The sequence below is a fragment of the Lycium barbarum genome, chromosome 8, assembly GCF_019175385.1.
Source record: "Lycium barbarum isolate Lr01 chromosome 8, ASM1917538v2, whole genome shotgun sequence".
Lineage (NCBI taxonomy): Eukaryota > Viridiplantae > Streptophyta > Magnoliopsida > Solanales > Solanaceae > Lycium > Lycium barbarum.
In genome coordinates this window covers 130,428,127-130,444,809 of record NC_083344.1, presented here as the reverse complement: position 1 = coordinate 130,444,809, position 16,683 = coordinate 130,428,127, and the positions used below count along the sequence as shown (strand labels likewise).

The 16,683-nt window shown below is 32.8% G+C and overlaps 1 long non-coding RNA gene across 1 annotated transcript; it reads left to right on the top strand.

Annotated features, from left to right (window-relative positions):
• The first annotated feature begins 2,532 nt into the window (after nt 1–2,532).
• LOC132605490 (uncharacterized) lies at nt 2,533–3,904 on the top strand. Its single transcript, XR_009569201.1, has 2 exons — nt 2,533–3,279; nt 3,634–3,904. It is a non-coding gene; the product is annotated as an uncharacterized LOC132605490 (long non-coding RNA).
• The last annotated feature ends 12,779 nt before the right edge of the window (nt 3,905–16,683 follow it).

Here is a 16,683-nt window from a genome sequence, read left to right as displayed (position 1 = left end):
ATATAGCCACAAAATGTTAGCTATAATAAAATTCCGTAGCTAATTATTATTTTTTGCCACGAGTTGGAACTTACTGTAGTATAGTAACCTTTAGCAACAATAAATTATTTGAAACAAAAAATTGTAGCTAAATAAACATTTTTGCATCAAATTATAAAAGATTATGGCAATAGTTAAATGATATAGCCACAAATTTTTTGTTATAATAAAACTCTGTAGCTAATTATTAGTTTTGCCACGACTTGAGATTTATGGTAGCAATAATAACCTTTTAGCCACAAAAATTTATTTAAAATAAAACATTTTAGCTAAATAAATAATTTTGCTTCGAGTACTAAAAAGCCATGGTAATGCGTGGCATAATAGCTATAATAGTCAGTTTTAGATTTTGATTTAATGTCTTCAATAATATTATCAGCTAAAGTAACATCAGTTTTGATAATAATAGTTAAAAAAATAAGTCTTACCTAATTAATATGTGAATAACTAAATGAATAGAATTTAAACAGCTATAATATCGTATCAATTGCATTGTATATTGTATTTGTTTAATTTAGAAAATAAAAAGTGTTATAGTGTACAATCATATATTCTCTTTAGAATTTACTGATTATCATAAATAAAATTATATACTGAATCCGAAAACTAAAAGTTTAATATGATTCGTATATTGCACAGGGTCTTGTCTCATTTCTGACTACATCTAACATTTTATAATACTTAAATTATTAAGAATTATATTTTAAATTTTCAATAATATGCATAATTGATATAGAAGTGCATAACAATGCTAACTAGTATATCATAATTCGTATTAAACGAAGAATTACTTGTAATTTTAAATAAAATTTAAATTTAATAATATTTCTTAAATTTTGAATATTAACTATATTAAATTTAAATAACTATGTTCTTGTATTTATTTATTGATCACTTTATATCCAATTTAAATAAATAAAAGTTGTCAATTCAATGGTTTAATGCTATTTTAATAACTTAATAGTTATCAGGAATCTAATTAAGCACTTCAAATTAAAAAATTAATATAATTGACATAGGAGCACATACAAACTAATAATATTATTTTTGACGAAAATAGTTTTAAAGAAAAATACACTTTAGTTATGAAATCTATCGCTAATATTTAAAATGAAATCTCGTTGTCAAGAATATTATTGTAATAATTTTTTATAGGCTATATTTTTCTATTTATGTAACACTTAAGAATAATGTTTTTCTTATATCTAGTTACACTAACAATTAAAAATTTAATATGGTTGATATCTAAGTCCATTAACAAAAGTGATTATAGTATAATCCTTATTAACTAAGTATTATCTATAAGTTTCAACTGTAATAAAAATAACAATTGATTTATATCCAATAATAATGTAAGTAACTAATTACATAGAATTTAAACAACTATATTAATAATGGAAAGTCCTTTACTAGTTTAATCTAGAGAATTAAAAAAAAGTGGTCTATTACTAATTTAATAGTTTATTAATTATCATAAAATTCATTGTCCATAAACTAACAATTGAGAACTTAACATGGTTTGTATACAAGATCAGGTCTTACCTCTCTTGTGACTATTGTATTATATTTGTAACATTTCAGTAATTCTGATACTATTCAACAAAATTAAGAATATGATTGATATACATATTATTTTGTTTTTTATATTTAATAAAGTATTACTTGTAAGTATCAATATAAAAAAATATGTGTGTGCATGCGCTACATTGATTATTAATTATATTAAATTTAAATAAGCATATACATTATTGATTTTATGATCTTATTGCAATATTAATAACTTAATGATTATCATAAATCTAATTGAGCATTAAATATTAATAGTTTGATGTAATTAAAATAATAGAATATGAGATATGCCAGAACTAATAATATCATAATTCAATATAAAAAAAGTGTTACATGTGAGAAATACATACTAAATAAATAAATAAAAGTTTATTATGATTCAAATATAGTACCGGGATCTTGTCTCTTTCGTGACTATATTTGAACATTTTATAATACCTAAATTATCAAGAATTATATTTTAAAATTTCAATAAAATGTATGATTGATATAGGAGTGCATATAACACTAACTTAGCTAATAATAACGCGTATTAAGCGAAGAATTACTTGTAATCTTCAAAGGCAATTTAACTAAATATCTAATACTAATTAAATTTGATATTTAAATAATTATGTTCTTGTATTTGTTTATTGATCGCTAATATCAAGTTTAAATAGCATATACATTATTAACTTTATGATCTTCTTGCAATATTTATAATTAACAATTTCATAATTCAATAAAAAGTGTTACATGCCAGTTTTAACTATAGCTTAAATAAAATATATTATCAATATATTTAGTAGATTTAATTTTCATTGTTGAATATCTTAAGTATTTTTCAATACTTTTTTTATATATTAGGCAACATGATACTTGAAAAATATATTTCAGTGTATTATTTTATTCATATAAATATTTAATTTGTGGCATTCTATTTAACATACTTATATATTTATGATTCTTTTTATAGGTAATAGTACTTAATTGTATTACTTACATTTATTTATATTACAATATTTGCATATAAAGAAGTAAAAAAAAAAGTAGAAAGTTATATAGTAGAACAAAACTAGAAAAGAACGGAAATTGAGTAAAGTCAAAAAGTCCAAAACCTAGTCCCAGTTCTTTCTCTCCAGCCGCCACATCCCTCCACGTTTCCTTTGTCAATTCTCAACACAAATCTTTATTACTCCATATCAAAAGATTATAAGGGGTTCTTTGGTGTTATGCAATGGAGAAGGCTAATTGATTTTATTTTTTTTAATTACGCAATGGAGAGGCAAAAGTATTGTATATATTTTAAGTGATGGTTCCTCTTGTATTATATCTACATCAACAAGATCTCCATAGCTGATATGTTATAGATTTGAGCAGTTTTTTCTCCTATTTAAATCTCATTCTTTTTCTTGCGGATCTCACTCTTTGTCACCCTATTTTTGGTTACTTTTTTTCATTCCTCTTTATTGTTTTTAATGTACACTTCAACTTTCATTTGTAACTTATGTTGGACTCAGTAGAAGCATTTTTATTCTTCTTCTTAGTTAATAGAGAAGAGAAACAGTTTGAATCTTTATGTTCATTTGTTAGTTTGGTATATTAATAATATTTTATTCATTTTTGGTTGAAGCTTCTAATATGCGATTCAGGAGAAGCTTTTGATGGAATTAATCTTGCTCATTTTTCAAGGTTGGTGGTTATTGATTTTCTTACTTAATATTTGCAGTTTATTGAGTCGAAAATGAACTCTCTTGCTATTCTTAGGGATGTTGTTGCTCATGTTAATATCTTTATGTTTCACTGTTATTAATTCATATTTGGTTAGAAGAAACTCTTAGCGTAAAAGAATGAAATACATATGAAATAACTGGAGTTTTGATATCCCTTTTAAGATTACTTAGAGTTTTTTTATGAAGATATGTAAAGATTTTTTATGAGAATTTAATCGATATATAATTTCTCATAATATATGATAAACTGTTAGATATATTTATATAGTCATTCGTTATATTTATGATGTTTTTACTTTATCAAAATTAACAGGCAAAATTATGGCATTACTAGAGCAGCAATGACAAACTGGGCAGATATTGATCAAATTAAGATGCAATTGGAGGTTGTGTGGGAGGAGAGAAATTAGAAGATCGTGGTGGTTCGAGTCTCAAGCAAGATAATGCTATTGTAATTGGTGTCATAGATGAATTATGTATTGTGAATGTTTGAAAATTTAGATATGTAACAATGTGTAACTTGAGACCTATTTTGTAATCCAAAACTTTTGATTCATATAGAAGAATTATTCTGATTAGCAATGCTTTGTGGCATATTCTTCAATTTGTAGAGATGCAATTTTAGATTTCGTAGCTAACTGTATATATAATTGCCAAAAACAAGGTTACGCATTTCACTTCTCGTAGCAAATGAAATTTTTTTTAGCTATAATTTTATATATTTGATGGCTAAAAGAATCGATTATTTATATATTTCATAGCTATAGATATTTGAACTCGTAGCTACAATATAAAGATTGCTACAAGTTTTATTTGTCTTGTCAAACGAATAAAATTATTTGCTATAAATATATTTTTCGTGGCAAGAACATTTTACCGTCACACCTACAACACAAAAAATTTGTAGCAATAAGTATTAGTCCCTAGCCACGGATCATGTAAAGTCTGTAGCTAACTTTTAGCTACGCTACATATTGCTACGGATGCTACGGAAAGAAATATTGTAGCTAAAGTGTTTAGCCACGAAAATCTTCATATTTAGCTACAATGTATTTTGTAGCTATATATGCATTTTGTTGTAGTGGGGTCGTCGACCCGCTCGTCGAACCGGACCACTGAAGCATTTAATTCTCTGAGTATAAATATGTGGTCCACGACCTTATGTCTTATTTTCTCTCATTCCCAGATCAGAAAATCCTAATATTTTGCTCTCCCAACATTTATGGCATATTAGTGAAGATTTGACAAGACCCGGACCTCCGTAAACCCGAGCTTGTGAAGAAGAAGGTTGTTTCTAGGGTTTCTCCAAGAATGGGAAGCTTAGGGAGTTGAAGCTAAAGTGATTCTTGGGATTCTTGACCCCTCAAGGTATGTAAATGATTTCTACCCTTGTATTTAAGTTAGTTACTAAGAGTTTTGGTGGTTCATGTGAAGAGAAGATAGCTATGAAAGTGATAAGTCAATGAAAGGTTAAATAGTGCTTTTGGGGTTATGTCAAGAGATGATTGAGGGATGTGCTTGGGTATATCTTGTTATGAGAGTGTTGCCATCAATGTTATCCTTGATATTATAGTTGAGATTGGATGGAATTAGGAGTTGTGGGTTTTCTACGTTTTCAAGGGATATGTTGTCCATAGTTGTTAAGCTCTTTTGTAATTATGATGATTAGTGAGTAAGGTGAATAGCCTAATTAAGGCCTATTTATCTTAATTGTAGACTTACGAGTTCAAGGAATAAGAGTTGGACGATTGAATATATCTCCAGGTATGTTAAGGTTATTCCTATTTTTTATTTTTTTTGGCATGATCCTATGATATGAACCGATAAACAAGTAAGAGAGTCTCCATATTACTCTATTCTTATAAGTACTAAGAGAAATACAGTTTTGATGTTCCCGTACCCCGGCTACGGTATTTCCCCATATTCAGACCTTGTGATTTCTTGTCCTAGTAGTATGAGTCCAGTAAGGCCCATGAGAGACAATCTGTCATTTTATTATTTTAAGAATCCTCTCGTTCAGTTCTACTTGTACTATGCATTCACTTTCAGTTCTTAGGGGTACAGTGAAAGACACATTTGACAGGGTGTGACATGTGATATTACGTTGTACATGTGACAGACACGCTTGACAGGGGGTGAAGGTGTGGCCTATGAGTGAGTGGTCTATGAGTGGCCTATGATGTTGGGATATGTACATGAGAAAGGCACGCTTGACAGGGGGTGAAGGTGTGACCTGTGATGTAACAATGAGGTGTGTACCTACTAGATATACATATATATATACATGTCCATGTGTTCCGACATATAGATTCAGTCAGATGCAGACAGATACTAGTTCATACAGATTCGTGCAGATAGTTATTTCAGCTTATGAGTTCAGATCTTATCCATGATTTCTATACATATATACATGTTGTCTTTATGCTTTACATATTCGGTACATTATCCGTACTGACTCCCCGTTGCTCGGGGGGGGGGGGGGGCTGTGCTCATGCCCGCAGGTAGATAGGGAGGTGGTCCAGCTTAGTAGGACCCTTATCCAGCAGAGATCAGTGCACTCCATTCGATCCGGAGTTGCAGTCTATTTTAGTAGGCCATTATTTTGAGATGTATATAGATGGGTACGACGGAGCCCTGTCCCGTCCTTTCTACAGCTTTATTCCAGCAGAAGTCTGTAAACAGTTGTATGTAGTAGTCAGACGATGTAGCCTTGTGTCACACCCTATTTCCACTAGGGTGTGATGGGCACCCGGCCCCACATCCAGAGCCGAGTGAATCCACAGACCTTCGGGACACACAAAATCTTATTAGACTTTTAAAATCAAATAAAGATAAAATACATAATAACTTCTCAAAATATTCTTTTCGATGCTTTCCAAATCAAACAGAATCTGTGATCATATAGAATTTAATACATAATACAGAATGACATATCGGCTGATGGAGCCGCGTACAGACTGACAACCAATACCCACGACGCTGTCTGCAAAGTCTCTAACATCAACTCAGAAATCAGAACACACATATACTCTGACGCGACAACGCTCCAGAAGCAAGTGGAGCTCGCCAATCCTGCTGATACATGTTCTGACAAGTCTTCTATTCATCTGTAGGTACCTGTGTGGCATGAAACGCAGCCCCCGGAGAAAAGAGGTTAGTACGGAATATGTACTGAGTATGTAATGCATAAGATACAGAAACAGAACCATAATAAAAACAAACAGTACTGAAGGTATGTACATCACCCAGAATACCAAATAATTACTTTCCAGACGCGAATCATGTATCAAAAGAAGTACGGACCCAGAATATCAAAATGCTTGTCTTTCCAGACACACAAATCATGAATGCCAATGTCATACGTAGTATAATAATGCCGTGGAACGTACGACCCGATCCATACATATATATATACATATATATCGCTGCGGAACGTGCAGCCCGATCCATATAACATGTCACATGTGCAAATAACGTGTCCCGGCCCTCGAGTGAGGGACTCGGTGAATAGAATCATACATGTTAACATCGTATATCACATATGCATAACGTGTCCCGGCCCTCGAGTGAGGGACTCGGTAAATAAAATCATGTATGCCACATCAAATGCCATGTATGCATGTAACGTGTCCCGGCCCGCCAGTGAGGGACTCAGTGGATAACATGTCCCGGCCCTTCAGTAAGGGACTCGGTAAAGGGCATCCGGTCCGGATCTGGCGCCATCATCATATAACGTGTCCCGGCCCTCTACTGGTGGGTCTCGGTGAACAATGCAGTGGAGTACGCACGAGAACATAACATGCCCTGGCCCGGGGCGCAGTGAACAGACATACAGAGACTTGCACGAGCAGAGTAGTGCGAAACCATATGCACACAAACCAAGACTCGATAGATACATACACTTACTGTCATCAGAAGGCTCAAAAACAAGTTTCGGATCCATCCGACTTAGCATGAGAAAGTTACGAGCGTTTGAAGTACAGAACGCTCTACAAGTGTTTCAGAAGCCATTTTTGAAAAATCGAAGCAGAAATCATATCAAGTAGCTTTTGGATATCGTATAGATCAAATCAAATACAACTTTTGGAATCATATGTACGTATCATAATGTATCAAAGTCTCGATGGAATCATCAAACGTGTTATCATACTTACAGAATCCTTGCAGAAACATATTTCATGAAAGTTGGGGACATTAAATCTTACAGAACTCTTTTAGAAACACAATTCTTTATGCTTATCTCATTATTCAATCATATAGTAAGCTCGATCATATCAGACATACTTATACTTAAAACGAATCAGAATCATAGGCAGACTCGGAAACATGTCGAATAGAACTTCAGAAACAAATCTCTTCCGGATATCATATGAATCAAATCAAATAGCTTTTAGAATCATATGTACATCTCAAAATATATTAAAGACTCAATGGAATAGTTAAACGTACTATCATTTGAAAATCAAAATGTTAATCATACCAATTGTCTTTCGAATGTCATTCAGAAACATATCAAACAAAACTTTGGACATTTACGCATACAGAACTCGTTAGGGACAAAACTCAGAATTCAAGAGTAGAATTTCCCCAAAGTGCATATCATATCATACCTTATGTGGCTCTAGGACATGCCAAAGAAAGAAAGGGTAAGCCTTACATACCTGTTCCAGGACCAACTAGCTACGCTTATTTGTCCAGACTTGTTAGTCTACATTCAAAAAAATTCACACATTCATTAGATTTATTGTCATTCACTTGTCTTAACTTCTCAAACAATTTCACTTATATTCTGCCGAAATTTCGGCAGCATTTCCCCTGTAAATCCACCATCCCCGAGAATCTACTCGGCCAATCTTATCAACAACAATCCGAGAATTTAACTCAGCCAAATTATCAATAACAACACCATTCATACCAATGCAAGAACTATGTTACCAATATACTAACTTTCACAACAGTTCACAATCGGTTTCAACTCCAACTTGAATCATCCAATACCTTCATTTTCATCACATAAACCATCACAACAACAACCAAATTACTAGGCAAAATTAATTCGTTCCTTCCACACCAAAACAGCCCATTCTCGGCCACATATTAACAAGCATCATATTCATGAATTTTATTCATTTCTACACATTACAATATGTACAAAATATTCACAACCACAACATCCAAATTACCAAATAAAATCAATTCATTTGTCCTACACAACCCAACTATATTCGGCCACCATCACACATACACGACCACAACTTCAACATGCATGATTTCATGTTTTTCATCCATTTTACATTATGGAATTCACAACACAACAATCAAACTACTAAATAAAAATCATTTCATCTTTTCTACACAAACAACCCATGCATTCGGCCAACACAAACACACACATATTTCACGAATTTAATCCTTTTCCACACACTTCAACATACATAATTCATCCATAACATATCTAAAAGGGAATTTATTCTTACTTTTTTCCCTTGATTTCTCTTTTGTCTAGGGTTATGAACTTGTAACAAATAATGGTTCTCTTGCTCCAACAACTACTTCATGTTGTAGAGGACCTCCAAATTAGTAGAAAAGCTAAAAGAAAGTATTTTTTTGGATCACTATTCATGGTCTTCAATTTTTGTCTCCATGTCCGTATGGCCCTTTCTCTTGTTCCCCAAGTTTTCTTGAATTTTCTAGAGTGGAAGAATGATAAATGTGATGAAATTTTTATCCTTCATGTACATATATAATTCATCCATGTGGGCTATGGCCCACACCCACATGTACACGGCCAAATGACCCTTATTTCATGAAATATTAATTTCCATAATTAACTTTTGGTCCCTTCAAGAACTTTCTTGAATTTTTTTGTGAAATTCCCATTTTTCCCTTAGCCTTCCACAATATTACCATGTACTACTTTGTGAATTTTCCTTTCTACCCTTAGCCTTTCTCAATATTTCCATACTAATGATGTTCATAACCAACTTGTACATTAAAATAATTTTGGAAAATGATCTTGCCCTCAACTTGCCACAACTTTCTCAAAGTATCCGAACGTACAAAGTACGGGCTATAACACCTTGTCGGCTTATATTCTTTTGTGTACAGTATATATAGCAGCCTAGCCGGCTTGCACTGTTCTTCCGCATGTTGTGTATATATATATGCAGATTGTACAGAGTTCGGATGGTTCCTCTTTATGAGATTAGTTTGTGCCATTTATGGGCTATTGATGTTCAGCATGTTTCATGTTACACCCCTCGCTTTCGTAGTGGTAGAACTTATGATTTTCTAGTTGGGTATGCCTTGGGAATCGAGACCCGAGCCCGAGTTTTGGAGATAGAAAGTGTCGTACCCCGTGTGAAATGGTACCAGCAGGTATTCCTGGTGATTTACAGGATTAGAAGTTGAACGAATCGAATCGACGCGACCTGAACTGAATAAGAAAAAACTGCAGGACACCAGTCAAGATCGACGGGCCGTCGTTGTGCGGCATCGACAGGGTTCCGCAGCCATGCATTCTGCAGGCGCAGATCAACGGGCAAGTCGACGGACCGTCCACACGTCGACGGGTCGTCGAACCGGACCGCTGTAGCCTTTTGGCTTCCAAGTATAAATATGTGGGTCACGACTTCATTTCACATTTTCCTCTTTACAAAAATCAGAAAACCCTAAAATATTCTCTCCTAATATTTTCCATCATATTAGTGAAGATTTGACGAGACCCGGACCCCGTAAACCCGAGATGGTGAAGAAGAAAGGTTGCTTCTAGGGTTTCTTCAAGAGTGGAGTTTAGGGAGTTGAAGTTGGAGTGATTCTTGACCCCTCAAGGTATGTAAATGATTTCTACCTTTGTATTTAAGTTGAGTATCAAGAGTTTTAGTGATTCTAAGTGAAGAGAAGGTAACTGTGGAAGTGTTAAGTTGATGAAGAGCAATGTAGTGATATAGGGTTGTTTTAAGAGATGATTGGCAACGGGTTTACGTATATTTTGATATATATGTGTTGTCATTGTTGATGTGAGTATTGTAGTTGATGTGGGATCGAATGAGAAGTTGAAGAGTTGTTAAGCTTATGAGAGAAATGTTGTTCATGATTCGTTAAGCCCTCTATGCATCAAAAGGGGGTTAGCAAGTGAAGTACCTAGTCTAATGAAGGTCTATGTTGTCTTAAATTGTGGATTTACAAGTCGAGAAGTAGGAGTTGGTCGATTTGATATACGTCGAGGTATGTTAAGCTACCCTTTTCTTCTTTTGGCATGATCTTATGATACGATCCAATAAGCGAGTAAGCGAGTCCACATTACTCTACTCTTAGAAGTATTAGGAGTATTACGGTCTTTGATGTTCATGTACCCCTTTACGATTATTCCTTCTGTTTATGGGTCCGATTTTATGTATACAGTTATTCATGCATTACATTCATTTATATATGTGTGTGTGTTGACCCGTGACCAGAAGGCGTTATATACGCAAGTATTATATGTATATGGGCTATGGAAAGGAGCAGGCGTTATATACGCATTACCACCTGATCAGTTGGTGTACTAATATGATGATATGAGAATCAGGCTGCAAGTATCGCAGCAATGTATATGATGATGGCCGCAGAGAGGCCGATACGATATGAGAAAAGAAACAGGAGTTATATACGCGCATATATCAGGTGTTATATATGCACCTATATATAGATGCATGACCTTCATTGATAGGCATGAGCATGCATATTATGCGCCCACAGAGGCATTGTTAGATATACAGATTCATGCAGATAATAGTTCATACAAGTACATGCAGTCAGTCATTTCAGCTTATGAGTTCAGATCTTATTCATGATTCCATGTGTGTGTGTATATATATATATATATATATATATATATATATGATGTTGCTTTTATGCTTTACATGCTCAGTACATTATTCGTACTGACTCCCCGTTGCTCGGGGGATTGCGTTCATGCCCGCAGGTACAGGGAGACAGACAGGTGGTCCAGCTCAGTAGAACCTCTAGATTTAGCAATGGTCAGTACGCTCCATTCAATATGGAGCTACAGTCAGTTTTGGTATGCCCCTTTTTGAGATGTATATGCATATGGGTATGACGGGGCCCTGTCCCGTCCTTTCTATAGCTTTTATTCCAGTAGAGGTCTGTAGGCAGTTGTATGTATTAGTCAGACGATGTAGCCTTGTCGGCTTCTATTCTTTTGTGTAGAGTATATGTAGCAGCCTAGTTGGCTTGCACTGTTCTTCCGCATGATTGTGTATATATATGTATGCAGATTGTACAGAGTTCTGATGTTTCCTTTTGAGATTAGCTGTGCCATTCATGGGCCTTTGATGTTCAGTATATTTCAGATACGAGTATAGGGGTGTTTGGTCGCTAGAGGTCAGACTCCTCGTCACGGCTCATCGGTTTGGGTCGTGACATTTCAGATAAGTGTTTAGGGGTGTTTGGTCGCTAGAGGTCAGACTCCTTGTCACGGCTCATCGGTTTGGGTCGTGACAGCCCAGGACTGGACAATATAAGACGGGGGTCTAACATTGGTGACATTGAATAATTGTGATAGTCTGACTCTGATACCATGTAAAGAAATGAATCATAGGTCTAACTCAACCCAAAAACTAGCTCAAAGGCCAAAGGATTGCCCAAGACCATATAAAGAAACCAAATTCCCATCCCTTAGCCGAAGTGGGACTCAATAGTATCACACAATCAACCGCCATCATAACTTACTTCCACTATATCTACCACGGACATTAGCCTCTATCGCACAAACATGCACCACCATAAACAATCTTCATTGCCAGCAGGCCATCACCACCAACCACAACCATAAATCCACAACATAACCTCCAATCACCAATCAGGGGTGGAGCCAGTAATTAAGGGCAAGGGAGTTAAAATTACACTGTATATATAAGGTTAAAATTACTTTTTATGCATATATATAGTAAACGTTGAACCCCATTGGCTTCTTCTATGTTTACTTCTTTATATTTTTAAACTCCTTTAATAAAAATCTTAGCTCCACCACTGTCACTAGTATACAATCATTATAGCCATCTACTTCTACCAATTAAGTACCAACCACGCACAACGACCATCGCTAAAAATTAAAATACTTAGACCCGTCTGTTTTCATGCACTTAATTAAACTCTAAATTTGGACAATTATGATATCCAATTCATTAAGTATATTACTAATTTTTTTTTTTCTTACAATCACGTATTTGTTATGAATAAGCCCAACTCATTTATTTTCTTGTACAAAATTTTAAAATAATTTATACTTTTCTCACTAAAACTTTTTTGTGAATGTGACATTTCTATTACTTAAGTCTTAACAACCATCACACTAGCCATTATCACCCTAAATCAACCTCATTGATGGCTAGCCACCATCACCAACTATAAGTATCACCTCTAGCCAGCATTACACAATTACATTGCAGTTAACCACATCTACTAACCACGACGAACATCATTAACAAGTAACAAATGCATGCAGCTGCCACCTGATTAATTTTAATTTAGAGTGTGTTAATAATTTCATCAAAAGAGAAATTACACCCGGGATATTAAGCGATTCTTAATTATCCAATGTTCGGATTAGAGATAAACATGCATCTCTTCTTAACATTTTTTTAATGAAATAAGAGAATCTCTCTTCAAACTTAATCTTTAATTAACTAATCTAGCATGCACTTAAGCGAAGTTACACCCGGGATATTAAGCGATTCTTAATTATCCAATGTTCCGATTAGAGATAAACATGCATCTCTTCTTAACATTTTTTTAATGAAATAAGAGAATCTCTCTTCAAACTTAATCTTTAATTAACTAATCTAGCATGCACTTATCACAATATACATGACTCTAACTAATACTCATCTTGCGTTTTCTTAAATTTATTCCTTGTAAAGATACACTGCACAAAGCACTAGATAATAAATAAAATATACTCGTATATAATTTCTAAAATGATCCTCTTGGAGATTATCCAGCATACCAAATCAAGAAAAAGGCCACAATAGTTTGTTCAAGTATATTGGAGTTAGGTCATATATTCCTGTACATAATGGACAAATAATGTGGGCTATTGCTAAGCAAAGGTGTTGTATTATAGTATTAGTTATCAAAAGTAAAATTCTTATCAAAAGGAAGATTAAAAAACCCTAGCTGTGTGGCTAGGCAGCTAGCAACTAGCTAATGTAAATAATTTATTGTTTGCCAAAGCTAAGCTCAAAAAGTGGACTACTTAGGGATTTGGGTGTCTTTTGCTTGAATTATTAATGGATTTTCCACATATGGAAAATCTTTTGGAATTTGGACCTATATGTACATACTCAAATGGGGTATTCCAACTCATCACTACTCTTAACTTTGTGCATAGGTTCAAATTTAAATTACTTGAAAGTCGAGACGAATTTCTTTTTGTGGACAGTTAATTAAAGACTTAATACCCAGATGGACCCTTAAACTTAGCATGTTTTGTAAGATAGGCATATAAACTTATAAGGTGACCAGATAGACACTTAAACTTACTCAAAGTGTATTTTTCAAGTTTTTCAGTTGTTTTGAAAATAAAAACTATATTTTTCAAACACTCACAATTTTCATGGCCAAACAAGCCCTAAATATATCACAAAATATTTTTTTTAAAATGCAAAAATAAGGCAAACGCATATACATGAGACTATAAATGTGCACTTAAACCAATAAATACTCGCTAATCGCAATTTTGCAGCTTTCAATTAACTCGGTTTTTTTTTACACTTGAATAATTAAAAAACAATAACTTTAACCAATAAAAATCCTTAAAAAAAGAAATTTCAAATTAAGAAATTTCTTTTTTTTAAGGATTTTCTTCTCGGCTTTACAGTTTTCTTAATTTGAAATTTCTTTTACACTTGAAATACTGAACTTAGAAATTTCTTAATTTGAAATTTCTTTTTTTAAGGATTTTTATTGGTTAAAGTTATTGTTTTTTAATTATTCAAGTGTAAAAAAAAATCCTAGTTAATTGAAAGCTGCAAAATTGCGATTAGCGAGTATTTATTGGTTTAAGTGCACATTTATAGTCTCATGTATATGCGTTTGCCTTATTTTTGCATTTTAAAAAAAATATTTTGTGATATATTTAGGGCTTGTTTGGCCATGAAAATTGTGAGTGTTTGAAAAATATAGTTTTTGTTTTCAAAACAACTGAAAAACTTGAAAAATACACTTTGAGTAAGTTTAAGTGTCTATCTGGTCACCTTATAAGTTTATATGTCTATCTTACAAAACATGTCAAGTTTAAGGGTTCATCTAGGTATTAAGCCGTTAATTAAAATACAAATTACTCTATTTGATCTATAAAGAGATACAATAAGAATTTTAAGACCTTTTAACAAGTTTCGAACTTACACTCCACTTACTTTAAGCTCTTTGGCTACAAATGCAATGATCCATTATAGTTATACTGAATAGAGATCCTTCTATTTCGCAAAAGAGTGATAAAAATATATTAATATCATTGTAAAAATTTATCTGCATTGATATTTATATCAAAATAACAAATGCAAGACATGTGTCTTCACACACATACGTTGATATATATATTTTTACCTTAATTTTTAATTGCTAAAATTAGACTATTTGATGTCAACATCGTATATTCGTATGTGGTGGTTTAATTAATTGACCAAAATGTACACGCAGTTGGTCAGAGTTTCATATTATGATTTATGATGAAATTAATTTTGAGTATCCAAAATTCAACTGCAATCATTTCGTCGAAACTTAATCTTCAAATAAACCATAACTTCTATTTCGAGATTTCTCTCGAAATTTCGACGAATTTTGAGATGAAGTAAAACAAACGAAAAGGTGTAGACCTATTAAAATTTTGCAATTCTTTACCACTAACCCCACCATAAGCAAAAAAGAAGAAGAAGAAAACAGGCCACATAATAAAGAGTAATAAGAGTAATGTGTTGAATTGAAAGGGACTAGAGATGGTCCCCAAGTACCAAATCTCTAATTCCAAAGATGGATTTGGTCTTAAAAACAAATGATTCTTTTGATTTTGTTTGAAGGGGTTTTTCAAATCGAAAGATTCTTGCCAGATATTGTGGGTCACCTCTTGCTTTTCACTATTAGGATAGATAAATGAAAAATCACCATTAAACCCTTTCCTTGATAAATACCTATCTAAATTTGATGTTTACATTAAATTAAATAATATTTACATTATATTAGTAAAGAAATAACAATCGCTTTAGGAATTCAATACAAAAGCTAGTAACTGTTTTCAACTATACCCTTATACTAATGAACTATTTTTTAATAGTGCTCAATTTTGAAAAAGTATTTAATAAATAGGGTAATTTAGTAAACTATACATTGACTTTATTGATGTCTTAATTGACGTGAAATGAGCTGAAACGACACTTATTTTTGGGACGGAGAGAGCAAATATATACTCCCTCTATCCTAATTTATGTGACATACTTTCATTTTTAGTGTGTACCAAAAAAAGGTCACATTTCTATATTTAGAAATAACTTAATTTATAGCTATACATCTATCTAAGACTTGTTTTGGACCACAAATTTCAGAAGTCTTCATTTTTTTTTTAAAAAACTCCGCGCCTAATCAAATGATGCTATATAAATTAAGACGGAGGAAATTTCAATGAAAGTTACATGTCTTATATTCATTAATTTGGTATAAATATCTAGAATTTTTTGTCCTTTCTTTATTTTTATTTTTATTTTTCTAATTGCCCTTTCTTTATGAGGGAAGTGCTCACGTCTCACCTACCGACCTCCACAATTTTCAAAAACTTACTCAGAAACACCATGAATAAAAAGGGGAGGGCAAACTTTTTACCCTTCCCTTGTGGGTTTGAGGTGGGACTATGTTTTTATTGGGGCAGGATAGGGTTGTTAGAGAGGTATAAAAAACTTCTTCGAATGTGGTATATTTAAGTCAAACTAATGATAATTTGATCACTTAACTATTGTTAATTAATATGTATCTTTTTACCTTAATTTATTATTTAATTATAATATAACCATGTGATTTGACGTAAGCATTCATCGTGAGTAAGTATTTGAAAAATTCCGAGGTTAATAAGTGAGACATGGACACCTCAATCATTATAAGAGAAGGGTAAAAGCTTACACACATTCGATATTTACATTAAATTTATAAATGTAAGCTACGTGTATTCTGCATGTATACACACATTTATCCAAATCAGTTTATATTTTTTTTTTAAACAAGAATGGCTACCCTTTATGAGGTACAACGTAGTAGTTATGCCAGTGAATTCACATTAAATTCTAGCATTAGTATTAGTTATTATTATTAATCC